The sequence below is a fragment of the Bos javanicus genome, chromosome 21 (genome assembly GCF_032452875.1).
Source record: "Bos javanicus breed banteng chromosome 21, ARS-OSU_banteng_1.0, whole genome shotgun sequence".
Lineage (NCBI taxonomy): Eukaryota > Metazoa > Chordata > Mammalia > Artiodactyla > Bovidae > Bos > Bos javanicus.
The window spans coordinates 1,709,072-1,730,794 of record NC_083888.1 but is presented as its reverse complement, the minus strand read 5'-3'; the positions used below and the strand labels follow the sequence as shown (position 1 = coordinate 1,730,794).

The window sequence follows — 21,723 nt, the reverse complement described above, 5'->3', positions numbered from 1 at the left end:
GTGCTGCCATGATGATACCTGATTCCACCTGAACTTAGTTTAGTTCAGTTCAGTCGCTCAGTAGTGTCTGACTCTTTGCGACCCCATGAATCACAGCAGGCCAGGCCTCCCTGTCCATCACCAACTCCCAGAGTTCACTCAGACTCACGTCCATCGAGTCACTGATGCCATCCAGCCATCTCATCCTCTGTCGTCCCCTTCTCCTCCTGCCCCCAATCCCTCCCAGCATCAGAGTCTTTTCCAATGAGTCAACTCTTCGCATGAGGTGGCCAAAGTACTGGAGTTTCAGCTTTAGCATCATTACTTCCGAAGTCAAATCTTGAGCTAACCAATGCGTTTTTCTTATGGAAATGTTTTTCTTAAGCTATGTTAATGAACTATGTTTTTACCCTAGACTCTGTCTTTCTTCAAGTCAATTCGTTCAGCTTAAGACTCAGAATCAATAAGGGCTCAACAAACCAGTAAGTTTTACTCACAGAATTGTTCTCCCAATCTATGTTCAGTTCAGTTCAGTTCAGTCGCTCAGTCGTGTCCGACTCTTTGCGACCCCATGAATCGCAGCACGCCAGGCCTCCCTGTCCATCACCAACACCCAGAGTTCACTCAGACTCCCCTCCATCGAGCCAGTGATGCCATCCAGCCATCTCATCCTCTGTCGTCCCCTTCTCCTCCTGTGCCTAATCCCTCCCAGCATCAGAGTCTTTTCCAATGAGTCAGCTCTTCGCATGAGGTGGCCAAAGTACTGGAGTTTCAGCTTCAGCATCATTCCCTCCAAAGAAATCCCAGGGCTGATCTCCTTCAGAATGGACTGGTTGGATCTCCTTGCAGTCCAAGGGACTCTCAAGAGTCTTCTCCAGCACCACAGTTCAAAAGCATCAATTCTTTGGCGTTCAGCTTTCTTCACAGTCCAACTCTCACATCCATACATGACCACAGGAAAAACCATAGCCTTGACTAGATGGACCTTTGTTGACAAAGTAATGTCTCTGCTTTTGAATATGCTATCTAGGTTGGTCATAACTTTCCTTCCAAGGAGTAAGCGTCTTTTAATTTCATGGCTGCAATCACCATCTGCAGTGATTTTGGAGCCCAAAAAAATAAAGTCTGACACTGTTTCCACTGTTTCCCCATCTATTTCCCATGAAGTGATGGGACCAGATGCCATGATCTCCGTTTTCTGAATGTTGAGCTTTAAGCCAACTTTTTCACTCTCCACTTTCACTTTCATCAAGAGGCTTTTGAGTTCCTCTTCACTTTCTGCCATAAGGGTGGTGTCATCTGCATATCTGAGGTTATTGATATTTCTCCCGGCAATCTTGATTCCAGCTTGTGTTTCTTCCAGTCCAGCGTTTCTCATGATGTACTCTGCATATAAGTTAAATAAGCAGGGTGACAATGTACAACCTTGATGTACTCCTTTTCCTATTTGGAACCAGTCTGTTGTTCCATGTCCAGTTCTAACTGTTGCTTCCTGACCTGCATATAGATTTCTCAAGAGGCAAGTCAGATGGTCTGGTATTCCCATCTCTTTCAGAATTGTCCACAGTTTATCGTGATCCCTATGTTAATGAAACTATATATTTGCTTGGAAACCTGCCTTTCTTTAAGATTCATGTCAGTTGTTTTATCACCTGGGATGACTCACCTTGTGCCAATGTTATCTCAAAATTCATGTGGATGAGGGTGCCACTCTGAGTTTTGAGACATTTCCTTTCTCTAATTAGCAGCCTGCTGATAGATATGTAACATACTGCTAAGGATAGCAGGGGGGCACTCTTTCTGCCCCCTTCTGATGTCTATGTCAGAAGCTTTATCTCTTTTACACTTTAATAAAACTTTATCACACAAAAGCTCTGAGTGATCAAGCCTCATCATTTGATTTCCTCTCTTCTGGAGGCCAAGAATCCTGGCATCTTTCAGGGCTCAGCAACAACCTTTCATCTTGGGGGCTTGTCCTGAATCTGAACCTGGGACCTCTCGTGCCTGAGGCAAGAACCATAACCTGTAGACCAAAACAACCTTTCAAGGGTAAACTGGAACATTTACTACAACATTTCTGGGGATCTACCAGGTACTTTAGGAAATTGAGATTTCATTTTTTCATTATTATTATTGAGAACTACATCTCTCATGTATGTACTATTCATGTGGACTATTCTATGATTTCTACACAAGGAATATTATTCTTACTCTAAAATAGCCAAAATGCTTACGTTGTTGACTACAGGTTTATCAATCAAGGACACAAACAAGCAAGTCCTTAGGTGTATTATCAGGATGCAATATCAAGAACAATAATAATTAATTGCACTATGTACTTCCTTTCTAAAGTGAAAGTGAACTCACTCAGTCATGTCTGACTCTTTGCGACCCCATGGACTGTAGCCTACTAGGCTCCTCCATCCATAGGATTTTCCAGGCAAGAATACTGGAGTGGGCGGCCATTTCCTTCTCCAGGGGATCTTCCCAACCCAGGGATTGAGCCAAGGTCTCCTGCACTGCAGACAGACGCTTTACCATCTGAGCCACCAGGGAAGCCCACTTCCTTTCTAAGGAAAGAAGTAAAGCAATGCAAATATTAGAAATGTTAGAATATATATCAGTTTGCATATATTATATTCAAGACCACATATCATAGGCAAAGCATATATATGAATCTCAAACATGAGGCCACAGTTGCCTAGGTCTCTTAATTGTGAGTAGTCCACGAATGCTTAAAGCATATCACAACACTATAACCACCCTAAAAAATACAATGAAAATGAATTGTTTAAACATTTTTAGGTTATAATAAATATTCACCATAGAATAATAAAACTTCTGAAGTTTCATTTAAAGTAAATTCAGAAGATAGATGAAAGTTTCTCAAAAGGATCTTGGAAATTATGCCAGTCATTTATGAGATGAAAATCCATTATAATCTTCATGTTTCCCAATTGAATGAAACTTTCATAGAGCCCTGTTTTCACTAGTCCAATGCTTTATTTGAAATTTGAGTCACCACATGCTACACTGGTGTTGCCACTCACATAAAATCATAGACTTCTATACCACCTATCAATCAGACATGCAGAAAGAAAAAAAGAAAATAAAAAGTACCAAAAAACTGGCATCAAAATGCTTGAAAACTAAAAACTGAAGAGCACTAAACTATTTGGAAAATTCCTGCCAATTAGGATCAGATATTAAGAAGGCATTCAACAAATAACTAATTTATTTAGGAAATATGCATATTCACAAATATACATAATAGTTCCAGAAAGCACCTAGCAGGAATAAAGTTTAAATTTCAGTGTACAAGTGGCTAGATTGAATGCAGGAAGATACGATGGTAAAAGTACAGTCAAAAATGACGAAAAAGTCATCTTACTAAGTAGTCTGTAATGAAGAACAAAAAATGGACAATATTCAATGATGAAAAATAAAAATTTTAATGGCAAATAATTTATTTGACATATCTTTATATCAAAAACAAATATAGAATGCAATCAAAAGCACCATTAATTATGCAATAGTTGATTTACACAACATGGAATGATTAAAGAAAGAAGAAATTCCTACTGGTTCTTCAATGTCTGTTAAAACTATAGATGACAAACAGGACACTGCTGCTGTTGCTGTTCAGCCTGTTAGTCCTGTCTGACTCTCAGAGTCCCCATGGACTGTAGCATGGCAGGCTTCTCTGTCCTCCACTATCCCCCAGAGTTTGCTCAGATTCATGTCCTTTGAGTCAGTGATGCTATCTTTCTATCTTATCCTCTGCTGCCCTCTTCTCCTTTTGCCTTCAATCTTTCCCATCATTGAGGTCTTTTCCAATGAGTTGGCTCTTCACATCAGGTGGCCAAAGTATTGGAGCTTCAGCTTCAGAAACAGTCCTTCCAATGACTATTTAAGGTCAATTTCCTTTATGATTGGTTTCATCTCCTTGAAGTCCAAGGGACTCTGAAGACTCTTCCTCAGCACAACAATTTGAAAGCACCAATTCTTCTGCACTTAGCTTTTTTTATAGTCCCACTCTCATGTAAATACATGACTACTGGAAAAACCACAGCTTTGACTATATGGACCTTTGTTGGCAGTGATGTCTCTGCTTTTTAATATGCTGTCTAGGTTTGTCATAGCTTTCCTTCCTTACTTTCATGTCTTTAGTCACCATCATCAGTGATTTTGGAGCCCAAGAAAATAAACTTTGTCATTACTTCCACTTTATTTCCCTTTATTTGCCATACAGTGATGGGACTGGATGCCATAATCTTAGATTTTCTTAAAGTTGGTTTTCAAGCCAGCTTTTTCACTTTCCTCTTTCACCTTCATTAAGAGGCTCTTTAGTTTCTCTTTATTTTCTGCCATTAAAGTGCTATCATCTGCATATCTGAGGTTGTTGATAATTATCCTGGAAATCATGATTTCATATGTGATTCATCCAGGTCAGCATTTCACATGATGTATTCTACAAATAAGTTAAATAAGCAGGGTGATGATATACATCCTTGCTGCACTCCTTTCCAAATTTGAACCTGTCCATTGTTCCATGTGTGGTTCTAATTATTGCTTCTTGACCCACATACAGGTTTTTCACGGGAGAGGTAAGGTGGTCTGGTACTCCCATATTTAAGAATTTTCCAGTTTGTTGTGGTCAGCACAAAGGCTTTAGTGAAGTCAATGAAGCAGAAATAAATGTTTTTCTGAAACTACCTTGCTTTCACGATGATCCAGTGAATGCTGGCAATTTGATCTCTGGTTCCTCTATCTCTTTGAAACCCAGCTTATGCAAGACACTAGGCTTCTATTTTCCTTGGTAAAAATACACAATGTGGCTATGTGACCACATGAATTTATGCTCAAGAAATCAGATATATGGAGAAAGGCCCATGGGCTTAGTACCAGTCAACCTTGCAATGCCCTGCATGGGAATATTCAGGCTGTGCAAAAGGGCCATCATTGTGTGCTACAGCATCCTCTCCAGTGACCTGACAAAACTCCCCAAACAGTAATGCAACTACTCCCTACTCAGTCCATGTCATGGGGCCAACCTCTTACTTTGGGCAAACAGGGCCTCATGCTGCAGATGATACCAGGTCTTCAAATGGCTCTCAAAGGCCTTATTAGGAAGGTAATCTCAGAGGTATTTCTTCTCTAGGGGGAGACATCTTTAAAAGCTGTGGCCCCCAGAGAGGAAAAATGCCCTAGGAGACACAAGAGGCCTGAGTTGGCCAGTGACGCAAAACCCACTAAAGGGTCCATCAGAAACAACTGGCCTCACCGTTGTTTGCCATGCCTGAACATGACCTGGTCAAGTCTTATGGTATCCCAGGGACTGTGCTTCATCTTTCGACAGCAAGCAGCACCTACCTGCCAAGATCTGGTGGATGGGTTCCTGCCAGCCTCTTAACATTGCCAGGCCTGGGGATGATCCCTCTTCTTGGGAGACTGCAAAGCACACATCACAGGTGACTGACCCCCAGTGGATCAGCATGCTCTGCATGAAGGTATGCAGAAACCTGTGTGTGGATGTTCTTCAGGGACCAGGGAAGCAAACATTGCCTCCATGACCCATATGACTAGAATTCAAGCCTAACAAAAGGTTCTTCAGTGTTCAAGATCTTAACCCATCAAGATGGTGCCACCATCTTGACAGAAGTCAAGAAGTCGTACTTTGTGAGGAATGAGATCACAAAAAAGACTTGACCATCTCGACTGCCTTGAGGAAGGCCTCCTCTGCAGTCTAACACTTCTGGAGCCTGTGTCTAGGACCAAAGAGAGCCACTCACCTCAAATCATTCAGGCCATTGCAAGATCCTTGGCAAAACATCTGACAGAAAGACAAAATTTGAGAGAAGGAGACAAATAAAGGCCTGCCAACATCCTCTGGGTGGGCAGTGGAGGCTCAATTCTGTTCAGTTGTTCAGTTGTGTCCAACTCTTTGCAACCTCATGAACCGCAGCATGCCAGGCCATGTCCATAACCTACTCCTGGAGTTTACTCAAACTCATGTCCATTGAGTCGGTGATGCCATGTAGCCATCTCATCCTCTGTCGTCCCCTTCTCCAACTGCCTTCAATATTTCCCAGCATCAGGGTCTTTTCAAATGAGTTAGTTCTTTCCATCAGGTGGCCAAAGTATTGGAGTTTCAGCCTCAACATCAGTCCTTCCAATGAACACTCAGGACTGATCTCCTTTAGGATGGACTGGTTGGATCTCCTTGTAGTCCAAGGGACTCTCAAGAGTCTTCTCCAACACCACAGTTCAAAAGCATCAATTCTTCGGCGCTCAGCTTTCTTTATAGTCCAACTCTCACATCCATACATGACCACGGGAAAAATCATAGCCTTGACTAGATGGAACTTTGTTGGCAAAGTAATGTCTCTGCTTTTTAATATGCTGTCTAGTTTGGTTATAACTTTCCCTCCAAGGAGCAAGCATCTTTTAATTTCATGGCTGCAATCACCATCTGCAGTGATTTTGGAGCCCAGAAAAATAAAGCCAGCCACTGTTTTCACTGTTTCCCCTTCTATTTGCCACAAAGTGATGGGATCAGATGCCATGATCTTAGTTTTCTGAATATTGAACTTTAAGCCAACTTTTTCAGTCTCCTCTTTCAGTTTCATCAAGAGGTTCTTTAGTTTTTTTCTCTTTCTGCCATAAGGGTGGTGACATCTGCATTTTTGAGGTTATTGATATTTATCCTGGCAGTCTTGATTTTAGCTTTTGCTTCATGCAGTCCAGTGTTTCTCATGATGTACTCTGCATATAAGTTAAATAAGCAGGGTGACAATATACAGTCTTGACGTACTCCTTTTCCTATTTGGAACCAGTCCGTTGTTCCATGTCCAGTTCTAACTAAATCTGCATACAGATTTCTCAAGAGGCAGGTCAGGTATTCCCATCACTTTCAGAATTTTCCACAGTTTACTGTGATCACACAGTCAAAGGCTTTGCATAGTCAATAAAGCAGAAATAGATGTTTTTCTGGAACTCTCTTGATTTTTAGATGATCCAGCAGATGTTGGCAATTTGATCTCTGGTTTCTCTGCCTTTTCTAAATCCAGCTTGAACATCTGGAAGTTTATGGTTCATATATTGCTGAAGCCTGGCTTGGAGAATTCTAAGCATTACTTTGCTATCATGTGAGATGAGTACAACTGTGCAGTAGTTTGAGTACTCTTTGGCATTGCCTTTCTTTGGGATTGGAATGAAAACTGACCTTTTCCAGTCCTGCGGCCACTGCTGAGTTTTCCAAATTGGCTGGCATATTGAGTGCAGCACTTCCACAGCATCATCTTTCAGGATTTGAAATAGCTCAACTGGAATGCCATCACGTCCACTAGCTTTGTTCATAGTGATGCTTCCTAAGGCCCGCTTGACTTTGCATTCCAGGATGTCTGGCTCCAGGTGAATGATCACACCATCGTGAGTATCTGGATCATGAAGATCTTTTTTGTACAGTTCTGTGTATTCTTGCCACCTCTTCTTAATATCTTCTGCTTCTGTTAGGTTCCTACCATTTCTGTACTTATTGAGTCCATCTTTGCATGAAATGTTCCCTTGGTATCTCTAATTTTTTTGAAGAGATCTCTAGTCTTTCCCAGTCTTTTGTTTTCTTCTATGTCTTTGCACTGATCACTGAGGAAGGCTTTCTTATCTCTCGCTATTCTTTGGAACTCTGCATTCAGATGCTTATATATTCCTTTTCTCCTTTGCTTTTCGCTTCTCTTCTTTTCACAGCTATTTGTAAGGCCTCCTCAGACAGCCATTTTGCTTTTTTGCATTTGTTTTTCCTTGGGGATGGCCTTGGTCCCTGTCTCCTGTACAATGTCATGAACCTCTGTCCATAGTTCAGGCACTCTGTCTATCAGATCTAGTCCCTTAAATCTATTTCTCACTTTCACTGAAAAATCATAGGAATTTTATTTAGGTCATAGCTGAATGGTCAAGTGGTTTTCCCTACTTTCTTCAATTTAAGTATGAATTTAGCAATAAGGAGTTCATGATCTGAGCCACAGTCAGCTCCCAGTCTTGTTTTTGCTGACTGTATAGAGCTTCTCCATCTTTGGCTGCAAAGAATATTCAATCTGATTTTGGTGTTGGACACCCGGGTGATGTCCATGTGTAGAGTCTTCTCTTGTGTTGTTGGAAGAGGATGTTTGCTATGACCAGTGCATTCTCTCGGCAAAACTCTGGAGGTAGGGAACAGGAAAGAAAACCAAAGGCAGGACCAGGCCTTGGCCACATGGAAGCCCTTAGGCACTGTAGAGACATAAGGGCTTTCTTTGAGGGATAAGGTACCTCTGCAGTCAAATCCCAGGGCTCCAGAAGGAACAGAAAGATCCCTGACATCCTGCCCCTGGACTGCCGTGTCCATTGGGCCTCAGTGTAATTGTACAGAGCATGACTTTTGGGTCATCATCTCTCTTCAGGACTATATGCATTCAATTCATCATGCCAAACAATGCACTTCCCACTCATTGCATCTACGCACAGGGACTTGAGTTAGCTTATCTCTGATGCTTTCTGGAAATGAGTATGCCCCACGGGATGAGAGTCTGCCTACCCCAGATTCTAGACCAAGACACATCGACTGGCCTGGGGGCAGCAGGCCACACTCAGATCTTCCTTCCTCTCTGGCATTGTCTGTCTAGAGAGAAGCATGACTGGTGTGAGAACACTTAGTCTGTCCATGAAGGATTTGGTGGTCACATGGTTTACACCTTCATGCAATAAATATGCTACAAGACACACCTACAGTGACATATCCAGGATCAAGAGAAAGTGACAAAATTCATTTATACACAAATCCCTGACTGAAATGCATACCTACCACCAACCTTCCTCGCTACCTCTCCAGCTTCCTATCTCTCTACTTTTCTAGCTCCCTACCTCCCTACCTTCTTATTTTTCTCCCTTACATCCTTTCACCCATCTTACCTACTGCCAAATGTGAGGGAAAGAGTGAATGAGTGGATCAGTTCATGAGTGAGTAGATGAATAACTGATCCAGGGAGGAAGAAATGGTGAATCAATAAAGGAGTACTGAGAGAAAGCAGAGCTTCATGGGCTCTCCACCTGGCAGAAGGTCCGGCAAGAGGGCCTCTTGGTTACCAAGATTCTATGGTTGTATCTTGGAGGACAAGATGTTCCTCTGAGTTCTAATCTGGCCTTTGTGAGCAAGGAGTGGGCAAAAAGACATGGAGCTTGGCCACTTGCCACCAACATACAGAAAAATGAAGCAACAAGCATGAAATGATGCTCAAGGAAGCAGATATCTGGATTTGGGGTGCATGGGCTCAGCACCAGTCAACCTGGCAATGCCCTGCACAGGAGCATTCAGGCTGGGGACAGGAGACATTGTCATCTGGTGTAGCCTCACCTCCAATGGCTTGCCAAAGGCCTTGCAACAACAACAGTGCAACCACTCCCTGTTTGGTTCACATCATGAAGCCACTCCTCTACTTCAGGCCAATGGGGCCTCACAATGAACATGATACCGGGGCTCTGAAGGGCTCTCAGCAGCCTTACTAAGAAGGTAAATTTGGAAGGGTTTCTCTTCTGGGGTTGCTATCATTGAAGGCTATGGCCCCCAGAGAGGAAGAACGCTGCAGGAGATTCAAGGGGACTGAGTGGACAAACAGGACAAAACATGTTAAAAGGCCCATCAGAACAACTGGTCTCATGAGAGCTTGTCATGCCTGAAAATGATCTGGCCAAGCACCATGGAATCTCAGGGGCTACCCTTCAGCTTTCTCAACAGCCAGCAGTGTCTACGTGCCTAGACAGGTTCATGCCTGCCTCTCCCTGTTTTCAGGCCTGAGGCAGGATCCTTCCCTACAAAAAATTATCGGGAAACTGAAAAGGACACACCATAGGTGACCATCCTCTCAGTAGATCAGTGTGCTCTGGACAAAGATGTGCAGAGACCTATGTGTGGATGGATGTTCCCCAGGGGGCAAGGGAAGCAAACATTGCCTCTGTGTGCAATATGACAAGAATTCAGGTTTAACGAAAGGCTTTTCAGTGCCCTAGTTCCTAGCCTGTTGTAATGGTGCCACAGCAATAGCTCCCCTTTTGTGAGAACTGAGGTTCCTGCAAGGACACCCCTCTCTTGACTGCCTTGACGCTCACCTCCCCCACAGTCCGTCTTCCTCTGGGGCCTGTGTTAAGGACAAAAGAGAGCCATTAACCTTGAATCATTCAGGCCGTGGCAAGATCCTTGCCAGAATGTCTGACTGAAAGACACAATTCAAAAAGAAGGTGCTAAGGAAAGGGCCAGTGTATGTCCTCCAGGTGAGTGGTGAAAGCAAGGATTAGGAAAGAAAGCCAAAGGCAGGGCCAGTCCTTGGCCACATGGAAGCCCCTAGTCACTGTAGAGAGTACTTAAGTACACTCTCTGTGGGATAGGGTGCCTCCACAGCCAAATCCCAGGGCTCCAGAAGGTACAGAGAGACCTCCTGCTTCTGCACGGACATGTCCATTGGGTCTCTGCATAATCTTTTTGAGAATGATTTTTAGGTCATCATCTTTCTTCAGGCCATATAAATTCTAAACACTGACAAAACTGAGGCACTTCCCTCATATCACATTCAGGCATAGGCACCTGAGTAGGCTTACCTCTGAAGCTTTCTGGAAATGAGTATGTCCCAAAGATTGTGAGTTTTTGGCTACCCCAGGTGCTGCACCAAGGCTGACATTTATTCCCCAGGAGCAGCAAGCCACACTCAGATCTTCCTTCCTCTGGGAACGTTGTCTGTCTATAGAGCAAAAAATACCTGTGAGAACTCCTTGTTATTTCTTGTAGGCTTCGATGGTCTTCATGCAGTGAATAATGCTACAAGACATACCTAGAACAAGACATACAGGATCCCAAGAAAGTGACAAAATGAACTTACACACAGAGACACAAACCCCTGGCTGAAATGCATGACTGCCACCCGTCTTCCTCCCTACCTCTCTAGTTCTCTACCTCCCCACCTCCTTACTTTTATTCATCCTTCCCTCCCACCCTACCTACGGCCAAACATTAGGGAATGAGTGAATGAGTGGATAAGTGCATGAGTGAGTACATGAATAACATGACTAGGAGGGAAGAAATGGTAATTCCATAAAGGAATTGAGAGAAAAGGCAGACCCCCGTGGGTTCTCCACCTGACAGAACCTCTTGGCTGCCAAGATTCTACAGATGTGTCTTGTGGAATGGAGACATTCCTCTAAGCTCAGTTCTTGCCTGTTCAAGCAAGGGGTGGCTGAGGGGACATTGGGTCTGGTCACTTGCTGCCAACACACAGAGAATGAGGCCATGATGTCCCATGGAATTGATTCTGAAGGAAACAGCTATCTGGTGACAGGGCACACAGACCCAGCACTAGTCAACCTGGCAACACCCTACATAGGAATGTTCAGGCTGGAGCAGGAGCCACTGTTGCCTGGAGCAGCGTCCCCTCCTGTGTCCCACCAAAGGCCCCAAACAACACCAATGCAATTACTGCTCGCTTGACCCTTGTGACGGTGTCACAGCTCTCCTTCAGGCAAATGGGGCCTCATGCTGGGGCTGATACAGTGGCTTACCAAAAAGGTATACTTGGAAGGGGTTTCTCTTCTGGGGGGGTACAATCATTGAAGGCTGTGACCCCAGAGTGGAAGATCACCCCAGGAGATGCAAGGTGCCCAAGTGGGTGGACAAAACAAACACATCAAGGGGCCCATCAGGAACAAATGGCCACACTGAAAACTCACTATGCCTGAAAGTGATCTGGCCAAGCCCCATGGGGCTGCCCTTCAGCTCTCTCAACAGCAACAGCGTCTGCTTGCCAAGACCCAGTGGACCAGTTACTACCTGCTTATCACCATTGCCAGGCTTGGGGCACAATCCTTCCCTCCCAACCATTCTTGGGAGACTGGAAAGCACACACCATAGGTGACCATCCCCTCAGGTGACCAATGTGCTCTGCATGGAAGTTTCCAGAGACATTTGTGTGGATGTTCCCCAGGGAACCAGGGAAGCTAACACTGTCTTGATGTCCAGTCTGACTAGAATTCAGGTTTAACAAAAGGCCTTTTAATGTCCAAGATCCTAGCCTGTCTAGATGGCATTGTAGAATACGTTCACCCTTTGTGATGACTGAGGTTCCCACAAGGACTCCTCCCTTTGGACTGCCTTGGGGTGTGCCTCCCTCATAGCTCTTCATCCTCTGGTGCTCATGTCCAGGAAAAAAGGGAACCATTCACTTTGAATCATCCAGGTTGTAGTGAGACCCTCACCAGAATGTCTTACTGAAAGACAAGATGCAAAGAGAAGGACCTAAGGAAAGGCCTTGCCTATGGCCTCCAGGTAGGTGGTGGAAGTAGGGATCAGCAAAGAAAGTCAAAGGCAGGACTAGGAATTAGCCTATGTAAAAGACCCTACATAAGGTAGAGACACAGGGGCTCTCCTTGTGGGATCAGTTGCCTCCACACCCAAATTCTAATGCTCCAAAAGGGACAGAAGGACAGGACCTTTTGCCCTTGGACTGCCACTTCCATTCAGCTCAGCACAATCCTATTGAGCATAATTTTTATGTCATTTTCTCTCTTTAGGACCATATGACGTCTCATCATTAAGCCAAAAAAAGCATGCTCCACACATTGCATCTATACCAAGAGTCTGAGTAGGCTTGCCTTCAGTGCATTCTGGAAATGATGAAGCCCCAAAGCATGTGAGTTTCTGTCTACCCCAGGTGCTGCACCAAGGCTGACATCAATGGCCCTGGAGGCAACAGGTATGAGTCAGATCTTCCTTCCTTTGGGGCACTGTCTGTCTATAGAGAAGCACAACAGCTGTGCTGACATCTAGTTTGGCCCTGTAGGCTTTGGTAGTCATGTTCGTCTAGTCAAGGCTATGGTTTTTCCTGTGGTCATGTATGGATGTGAGAGTTGGACTGTGAAGAAGGCTGAGCACTGAAGAATTGATACTTTTGAACTGTGGTGTTGGAGAAGACTCTTGAGAGTCCCTTGGACTGCAAGGAGATCCAACCAGTCCATTCTGAAGATCAGCCCTGGGATTTCTTTGGAAGGAATGATGCTAAAGCTGAAACTCCAGTACTTTGGCCACCTCATGCGAAGAGTTGACTCATTGGAAAAGACTCTGATGCTGGGAGGGATTGGGGGCAAGAGGAGAAGGGGACCACAGAGGATGAGATGGCTGGTTGGCATCACTGACTTGATGGACGTGAGTCTGGGTGAACTCCGGGAGTTGGTGATGGACAGCGAGGCCTGGCATGCTGTGATTCATGGGGTTGCAAAGAGTCGGACACGACTGAGCGAATGATCTGATCTGATGCTATATCTTCATGCAGTGAATGATGCTACAAGACCTATCTAGAGTGATAAATCCAAGAACCCAAGAAAGCAACAAAATTCATCTATCTATACAAAGTGACACAAACCCCTGGGTAAAATATACTACCACTGACCTTCCTTGCTACCTCTCTAGCTTTCTATGTCCCCTATCTCTAGTTATCTACCTCTTTACTTTTCTTCATCCATCCTTACCTCCCAACCAACCTACTGCCAAACCTGAGGAAACAAGTGACTAGCATATCAGTGCTTGAGTGAATACTTAAGTAATGTGTCCAGAGAGGGAAAAATGGCAACTCCACAAAGGTGCCCCAAGAGAAGGGAGAGCCTCGTGGGCTCTATACCCAGAAGAAGGCCCAGCACAAGGGCCTCTCAGTCACTAAAATTCTATAGATGTGTTCTGGAAAACAGAGATGTACCTCTCAGATCGATCTTGGTCTGTGCAAGCAAGGGGTGGAATTGAAGACATGGGGCTAGGCCACTTGCAGCCAACACACAGAAAACGAGTCCACAGAGTCCCACAGCATGGATTCTTGAGGAAGCAGGTATCTGGTGACAGGGCACAAAGGCTCAGGACCAGTCAACCTGTCAATGCCTTGCATGGGAACATTCAGGCTGGGAACAGGAGGCCTCATCACCTGGTGTGTGTCCTCTCCCACGGCCTACTGAAGGCCCCAAACAAAAACAACACAACTTTTCCTGGATTGACCCACATCTTGAGGCCATTGTTCTACTCCAGGCAAATATAGCCTCATAATGGAGATGCTACCAGGGCTCTGAAGGACTTGCAACAGCCTTACTAGAAAGTTAAGCTCCAAAAAGGTTTCTTCTCTGGGGGTGTGATCACTGAAGGCCATGCCCCCCAGAGAGGGAGAACGCTTCAAGGTATGCCTTGGGCCCAAGTGGAAAAATGAAAAACCCATCAAAGGGCTCATCAGGAACAAGTGGTCTCACCAAGACCCTGGCATGCCTGTAAGTTAATTAGCCACATCCCATGGAATCTCAGGGGCTACTCTTTATCTCTCTTAACAGCCAGCACCATCTAACTTCCAAGACCCACTGGACAGGTTCCTGCCTCTCACCATTGCCAGGTCTAGGGCATAATCTTTCTCTATCTGCTTGTTCTTTAGAGACTGTGAAGCACACAAACAGGTGACCATCCCCTTAGTCATTCAGCAAGCTCTGTATGAAAGTGTGCAGAGACCTGTGTGTGGATATTCCTCAGGGAGCCAGGAAACAAACACTGCCTCCATGATCAATCTGATTAGAATGCAGGACCAATAGACAGCATTTCAGTCTCCGAGATCATAGATGGTCTTGAAGGCACTGCAGCAGAAGTTCCCCTTTGAGAGGACTGTGGACCACAAACAACTCCCCACTCTTGACTGCCTTGAGGCGGGCCTACTCCATAGCCCAGTGTCCTCCGGGGCCCATGTTAAGGACCAAAGAGTCACTCACCTTGAATTGTTCAGGTCACAGTGAGGCCTTCTCCAGAATGTCTGACTGAAAGACATAATTTGAAGAGAAGTAGCTAAAGAAAGGTCCTGGCTATGTCCTCTGGGTGGGTAGTAGAAGCAGGGATCAGGAAAGAAAGCCAAAGGCAGGACAGGCTTTGGTCACACGGAAGCTCCTGGGCACTGTAGAGACTCAGGGATAGGGTGCCTCCACACTCAAATCCCAGGGCTCCAGAAAGGACAGAAGAAACCACAACCTCCGGGCCCTGTAATGCCACTTCCATTGAGCCTCACCATAGTCCTATTGAGCATGACTTTAGATCACCATGTCTCTTCAGGACCATATGAGTTCTCATCATCAGCCCAAATGAGGCATGCCCCACGCATTGCATGCATGCACAGGCACCTGAGTAGGCTTACTTCTGATGCTTTCTGGAAAGGAGGATGCCCCAGAGGATGTGAGTTTCTGTCCACACCAAAGGCTGGATCAAGGCTGATATCGATTGCCCTAAGGGCAGCAGGCCACACGCAGATCTTCCTTCCTCTGGGGGTGTTGTCTGTCTAGAAGGAGAACAACAGCTATGAGAATACCTACTCCATCCTTGCAGGCTTTGGTGGTCACACATGCTGCACCTTCATGCAGTGAATGACGCTGCAAGACATAACTACAGAGACACATCCAGGAACACTAGAAAGCAACTAAATACACCTATATGCAGAGACAAAAATCCCTGGCTGAAATGGATAACTACCACCAACCTTCCTCCCTACTAGGTCCCTACCTCTCTAGTTCCTTACCTCTTTACTTTTTTCAAACACTCCTTCCTTCCCACCATACTTACTGCCAAATGTGAGGAAATGAGTGGACAAGTGGTCAAGCCATGACTGAATATAAGAATAACGTGTACAAGCAGCCAGAAATGGCATATTCAAAAAGGAGTTCCAAGAGAAGGCAGAGCCTCATGGACTTTCCACCCATCAGAGGCCTGGCACAAAGGCCTCTCAACCTCCAAGAGTCTATGGATCTGTTTTGGGAATGGAGACTTCCTCCGTGCTTGAACCAGGTCTTTGCAAGCAAGGGATCGCAGAGGGGACATGGGGCTGGCCATTTACTGCAAACATGCAGAAAACAAGGCCATGAAATCCCTCAGTAGAGGTGGTCGAGGATGCAGATATTTGGAGACGGGACCTGAGGGCTCAGCACCAGTTAACGCAACAGTGCCCTGCATGGGAAACTTCAGGATGGGGACAGGAACCATTGCTGGCGGTTCAGCACCCCCTCCCATGGGCTTGCCCAAGGCCCTCAGAGAGCAGCAATGCATCTAGTCCTTGCTCAGTCCAGATCATGGGACTGACCCTCTACTTTGGGCAAATGGTGCCTCTCGATGGAGGTGATACTGTGACCCTGAAAGGTTCTCAACAACCTTACTGTGAAAGTAAGCGTCATAGGAACTTCTCCTCTGGAAGGTGCTATCATTGGTGGCCATGGCCCCTAGAGAGGAAGAATGCCACATGAAACACAAGGGACCCGGGCAACTGAATGAATGAAACAAAACCCATCATGGGGCCCATTAGGAACAAGTGGCCACATCAAGAACTTACCATGCCTGAAAGTGACCTGGCCATGCCCCATGGAATCTCATGGGCTGACCTTCAGCTCTCTCAATTGCCAGCAGGGTCTATCTGCCAAGACCCGGCAGGTTGGTTTCTGCCTGCCACTCACCATTACCGGTCCTGGGGCACCATCTTTCTCTGCTGATGGTTCTTGGGAGACTGAAAAGAGCACACCATAGCTGACCATTCTCTCAGTCAATCAGCATGCTCTGCATGGAGGTGTGCAAAGACCTTTGTGTGGATGACTCCAGTTGGCCAGGGATGCAAACATTGCCTCCATGTCTAATCTAATTAGAATTTAGGTTTAATGAAAGGCTTTTTAGTACCTGAGTTCCTAGACCCTGGAAATGCCACTGCAGCATAAATTCCACTGTGGTGATGATTGAGGTTCCCAAAAGGATTCCCACCTCTGGATCGCCTAAAGGGGTGCCTCCCCCATGGTCCACCTCTCTCTGGGGCCCATGTGCAGGACCAAAGAGAGCCACTCACCTCAAGTTATTTAGCATGTGGCAAGAATGTCTATAGAACATCTGCCTAAAAGAAACAATTTGAAGAGAAGGAACTATAGAAAGGCCCCACCTAATGGCCTCCTGGTGGCCTGTGGAAATTGGGATCACTAAAGGCAGGGTCAGGCCTTCACCCTGTGGAAGCCCCTAGATACTGTAGAGACTCAAGGGCTTTCCTCAAGGGATAGGGTGCCTCCACACCTAAATCCCAGGGTTTCAGAGAAAAAAGAAAGGTCCCTGACCTCTAGCTTCTGTGCTGCAATCTCCAATGGGCCTCAGCATACTTCTATCGAACATGATTTTTAGGTGATCATCTCTCTTCAGAACCATATGAATTCTTCTCCTCAACCCAAGTGAGGCATGCCCCATGAAGTGCATCTATGCACAGGAATCTAAGTAGTCTTACCTCCAAAGCTTTCTGGAAATAAGGAAGCTGTAAAGGACTTGAGTTTCCGTCTACCCAGCTGCGGCACCAAGGCTGACATCAGTTGCACCAGGAGCAGCAGGCCGCACTCAGATAATCCTTCCTTTGCAGATGTTGTCTGTCTAGAGAGCAGAAAGACTCCTGTGAGACAGCCTAGTCTGTCCCTGTAGGCTTTGGTGGTCATGTGTGCTACACTTTGATGTAGCAAATGTTGCTACAAGACATACCTAGAGCAATAAGTCCAGGAATACAAGAAAGCAATGAAATGCACCTATATGCAGAGACACAAACCCCTGGCTGAAATGCTCATCTACCTTCCTCCTTACCTCTCTAAGTTCCAACCTCCCATCCTCTTTGGTTTGCTACCTCCCTACATCCTCACTTTTCTCCATCTTTGCCTCCCACCCTACATACTGACAAACATGAAGAAACAAGTGGACGAGTGGATCAATGTTTGAGTGAATATACGAATAACAATACATCCAGGGAGATAGGAATGGTGACTCCAAGAAAGAGTCCCGAGAGAAGACAGAGCCTCATAGGCTCTGAGAGGGTCACGAGGACCTCTCAGCTGCCAAGATTCCATGGACATGTCTTGGGGAATGGAGATGCTCCTCCAAGCTCAGTCTGGGTCTGTGCTAGCAAGGGGGTGGCTGAGGTGGCATGACGTGTGGCCACTTGACACAATCACACAAAAAAAGAGGCCAAGAAGTTCCACAGAATGGATGCTCGAGGAAGCAGGTATCTGTGGCTGGGCTCATGGGCTCATCACGAGTCAATCTGGCAATGCCCTGCAAGGGAACATTCAAGCTAGAAACAAGGGCCATCATTGCTGCTGGGGCATCCCCTCCATGGCCTGCTGAAAGCCTCCAAACAACAAGAAGGCAACTACTCCTTGCTCAGCCCATGCCAAGGGACCACCCCTCTACTTCAGGTGAACAGTGCCCTGTGATGGAGTTAATATGGGCTTCAAAGAGCTCTCAACAGCCTCACTAGGAAGTAAGCTCAAAAGGGGTTTCTCCTCTGGAGGTGTTATTGTTAAAGGCTGTGGCCCCCAGGAGGTGCATGGTGCCTGAGTACAAATGAAACAAAACTCAGCAAAGGGCCCATCAGGAATAACTGGCTTTACAGAGACCCTGCCATGCCCAAAAGTGACCTGGCCTAACCCCATGGAATCTCAGAAGTTGCCCTTCAGCTCTCTTAACAGCCAACAGCGAACACCCTGCATGGGAGTGTTCATACCAGGGACAATAGTGATTGTCAACTGGTGGGGTGTCTGTTCCCATGCCTGCGCAAGGCCCCCAGACAAAGCAATGCAATGCTCCCTGCTTGGCCCACATCATGGGGCCACCCCTCTACTTCAGGCAATCAGGGCCTCACTATGGAGATGATACCAGGGCTCCTATGGGCTCTCAACTTTCTTTCTAGGAAGGAGTGCTTGGAAGGGGTTTCCCCTCTGGGGCTGCTTTAGTTGAAGACTGTGGCTCCTGGAGAGGAAGAATGTCCCAGGAGAAACAAGGGGCTCCAGTGGGCGATCAAAGCAAAGCCCATCAAACAGCCCATCAGGAACCACTTGTGTCACCCAGACTCTGGCATGCCTGAAAGTGACCTGGCCAGGCCCCATGGAAACTCAGGTGCTGCACTCCAGCTCTCCCAACAGCCAGTAACATCTACCTGCCAAAACCTGGTTGACAGGTTTCTGCCTGCCTCTCACTGTCGCCAGGCCAGGGGCACGATATTTTCCTATCAATGGTTCTTGGGAGACTGAAAAGCACATACCAGGTGATTGTCCCCTCAGTAGCTCAGTGTGTGCTATGTGGAGGTGTATAGAGACATGTATGTGTGAATGTTCCCCAGGGTGCAGGGAAGGAAACATTGCCTCCATGTATTATCTGACTAGAATTAAGGTCTCAGGAAAGGCTTTTCAGGGCCAAGGGCTTGGAGCCTAGCAAGATGGTGTGGCAGCCAGATTCCTTCCTTTCTGAAGACTGAGGTTCTTGAAAGGACTCCCCCTTCTGGACTGCATTGAGGCGGGCTTCCCCCATAGTCCAACATCCTCTGTGTCTGGTGTCCAGAACTAAAGAGAACCACTGACCTCAAATCATTCAAGTCAGAATGGCAAGTTCCGGGCCATTTTTGGTCAGAATGAAAATGAAAGTGAAGTCATTCAGTTGTTCCTGACTCTTTGTGACTCTATGGACTGTAGCCCACCACTCTGCTTCATCTATGGGATTTTCCAGGCAGGAATACTGGAGTGGGTTGCCATTTCCTTCTCCAGGGGATCTTCCTGACCCAGGAATCAAACAGGGGTCTCCTGCATTGCAGGCGGATTCTTTACCAACTGAGCTATCAGGGAAGCTCTAATAATAGCTGCTTCCAAAAAGTCTACAAACAATAAATGCTGGAGAGGGTGTGGAGAAAAGGGAACCCTCTTATAATGTTGGTGGGAATGAAAACTAGTACAGCCACTATGGAGAACAGTGTGGTGCCTCCTTAAAAAACTGGAACTAGAACTGTCATACAACCCAGCAATCCCACTGCTGGGCATACACACTGAGGAAACCAGAATTGAAAGAGACACGTGTATCCCAATGTTCATCGCAGCACTGTTTACAATAGCCAGGACATGGAAACAACCTAGATGTCTATCAGCAGATGAATGGATAAGAAAGCTGTGGTACATATACACAATGGAATATTATTATTCAGCTATTAAAAAGAATGCATTTGAATCAGTTCTAATGAGGTGGATGAAACTGGAGCCTATTATACAGAGTGAACTAAGTCAGAAAGAAAAACACCAATACAGTATACTAATGCATATGTATGGAATTTAGAAAGATGGGAACAATGACCCTATATGCGAGACAGCAAAAGAGACACAGAGATAAAGAACAGACTTTTGGACTCTGTGGGAGAAGGCAAGGGTGGGATGATTTGAGAGAACAGCATTGAAACATGTATATTATCATATGTGAAATAGATCACCAGTCCAGGTTTAATGCATGAGACAGGGTGCTCAGGGCTGGTGCATGGGATGACCCTGAGGGATGGGATTGGGGAGGGAGGTGGGAGTGGGGTTCAGGACGGGGGACACATGTACACCCATGGTTGATTCATGTCAATGTTTTGAATGAGTATATAATGATCACACACAAAACATGTATTTAACAAGACTTAAAAACAAAACAAAACATACAACTATGACAATCCTAAATTGGCAAAACCAATACAATATTGTAAAGTTTAAAAATAAAATAAAATTTAAAAAAAAAGAAGAAAAAAAAAAACAGGAAAAAACAACTATGCTTAGTAAAAATACCTCTAAAAATGTTTCTGATGAATTTTGCAAAGTATTCATTTGGTCTCTGGCGAGACTCTCACCAGAATATCTGACGGAAAGGCACAATTTGAAGGAGTTAAGGAAAGGCCCCATCTATGGTCTCTGGGTGGTTGGTGGAAGCAGTGATCAGGAAAGAAAGCTGAAGCCGGGACCACACCTTGGCCATGTGGAAGCCCCTAGAAAAAGTGGAGTCTCAAGGGCTTTCCTTGAGGGATCGGGTGCCTCCACACCCAAATCCCAGGGCTCTGAAAGGGACAGAATCACGCTCGACCTCTTGCCCCTGGACTGCCACCTACATTGGGCCTCAGTGTAATCCTATTGAACATGATTTTTAGGTCATCATCTCTCTTCAACAGGAGAGTTAATAGGAGTTAGTATGTTTTATTTTCAGGCATTTTTTTGATTTTCATGTATTATCTTCTTCTTTCTTCAACATGCTTATTATAAAATGTTAACATTAATATTTTATGAATATTAACTCTATATTTTTGCTATTCATTATAAATATTTTTAGGAATTTTTTTCACTAAGCATAGTTGCTTTTTCCTTGTTATTTTCTCAATTTTAGGATTGTCATAGTTGAAAATATACTTTTTTAGTGATAATTATATATTTTTTTCAAAAGTAAGTGTTATAGTTTTCTTAACCCCATTATTTCCCACAGAAATGGACTGTTTGTACATTTCCATACATTTTTTTCATGTTTAATTATAATATATTAGATCATTTCATTGATGAGCTTTTATCAGTTATGATTTATATTGATACCTGTTTTTTTATTGCATAAAAACTTTTTCAAATATTTTGAAGCCACATGTGTCTTTTGATTATAAATTAAATATACATGCATTTGTAATTTTGATTTTTTAGCTGGAAATTAATTTATGGCCTTTTCTGAACCATGTTAATAAGGTTTTGTTATGTCATTTGTTTTCTTTAGTATCTTGCTAACTTGATACAGCCTCTTGAGGGGTAAAAGATGCTTGCCTCTTGGAAGGAAAGCTGTACTTAGTTGCTCAGTCATGCCTGACTGTTTGTGACCCAATGGACTGTAGC

The 21,723-nt window shown here is 45.1% G+C and overlaps 1 long non-coding RNA gene and 6 other non-coding genes across 9 annotated transcripts in view; all 7 read right to left on the bottom strand.

Moving 5' to 3' along the window:
• The window catches only part of LOC133234071 (uncharacterized), a 153,241-nt gene extending 132,622 nt beyond the window's left edge, over positions 1-20,619 (bottom strand). For all 3 annotated transcript variants that reach the window (XR_009731995.1, XR_009731996.1, XR_009731997.1), the window contains exons 1-4: positions 17,307-20,619; positions 15,201-15,341; positions 14,785-14,829; positions 10,606-10,745 (exon numbers count right to left, since the gene is read on the bottom strand). This is a non-coding gene — a long non-coding RNA (uncharacterized LOC133234071). The remainder of the gene's footprint in view (positions 1-10,605; positions 10,746-14,784; positions 14,830-15,200; positions 15,342-17,306) is intronic.
• LOC133234877 (small nucleolar RNA SNORD115) lies at positions 8,364-8,444 on the bottom strand. Its single transcript, XR_009732361.1, has one exon. It is a non-coding gene; the product is annotated as a small nucleolar RNA SNORD115 (small nucleolar RNA).
• LOC133234875 (small nucleolar RNA SNORD115) lies at positions 10,471-10,550 on the bottom strand. The gene has a single exon (XR_009732360.1). It is a non-coding gene; the product is annotated as a small nucleolar RNA SNORD115 (small nucleolar RNA).
• On the bottom strand, positions 12,516-12,594 carry LOC133234872 (small nucleolar RNA SNORD115). The gene has a single exon (XR_009732357.1). It is a non-coding gene; the product is annotated as a small nucleolar RNA SNORD115 (small nucleolar RNA).
• Positions 15,066-15,145, bottom strand: LOC133234874 (small nucleolar RNA SNORD115). Its single transcript, XR_009732359.1, has one exon. It is a non-coding gene; the product is annotated as a small nucleolar RNA SNORD115 (small nucleolar RNA).
• On the bottom strand, positions 17,171-17,251 carry LOC133234873 (small nucleolar RNA SNORD115). The gene has a single exon (XR_009732358.1). It is a non-coding gene; the product is annotated as a small nucleolar RNA SNORD115 (small nucleolar RNA).
• Positions 20,620-20,977: 358 nt separating the features above from the next.
• LOC133234878 (small nucleolar RNA SNORD115) lies at positions 20,978-21,022 on the bottom strand. Its single transcript, XR_009732362.1, has one exon. It is a non-coding gene; the product is annotated as a small nucleolar RNA SNORD115 (small nucleolar RNA).
• Positions 21,023-21,723: the final 701 nt, after the last annotated feature.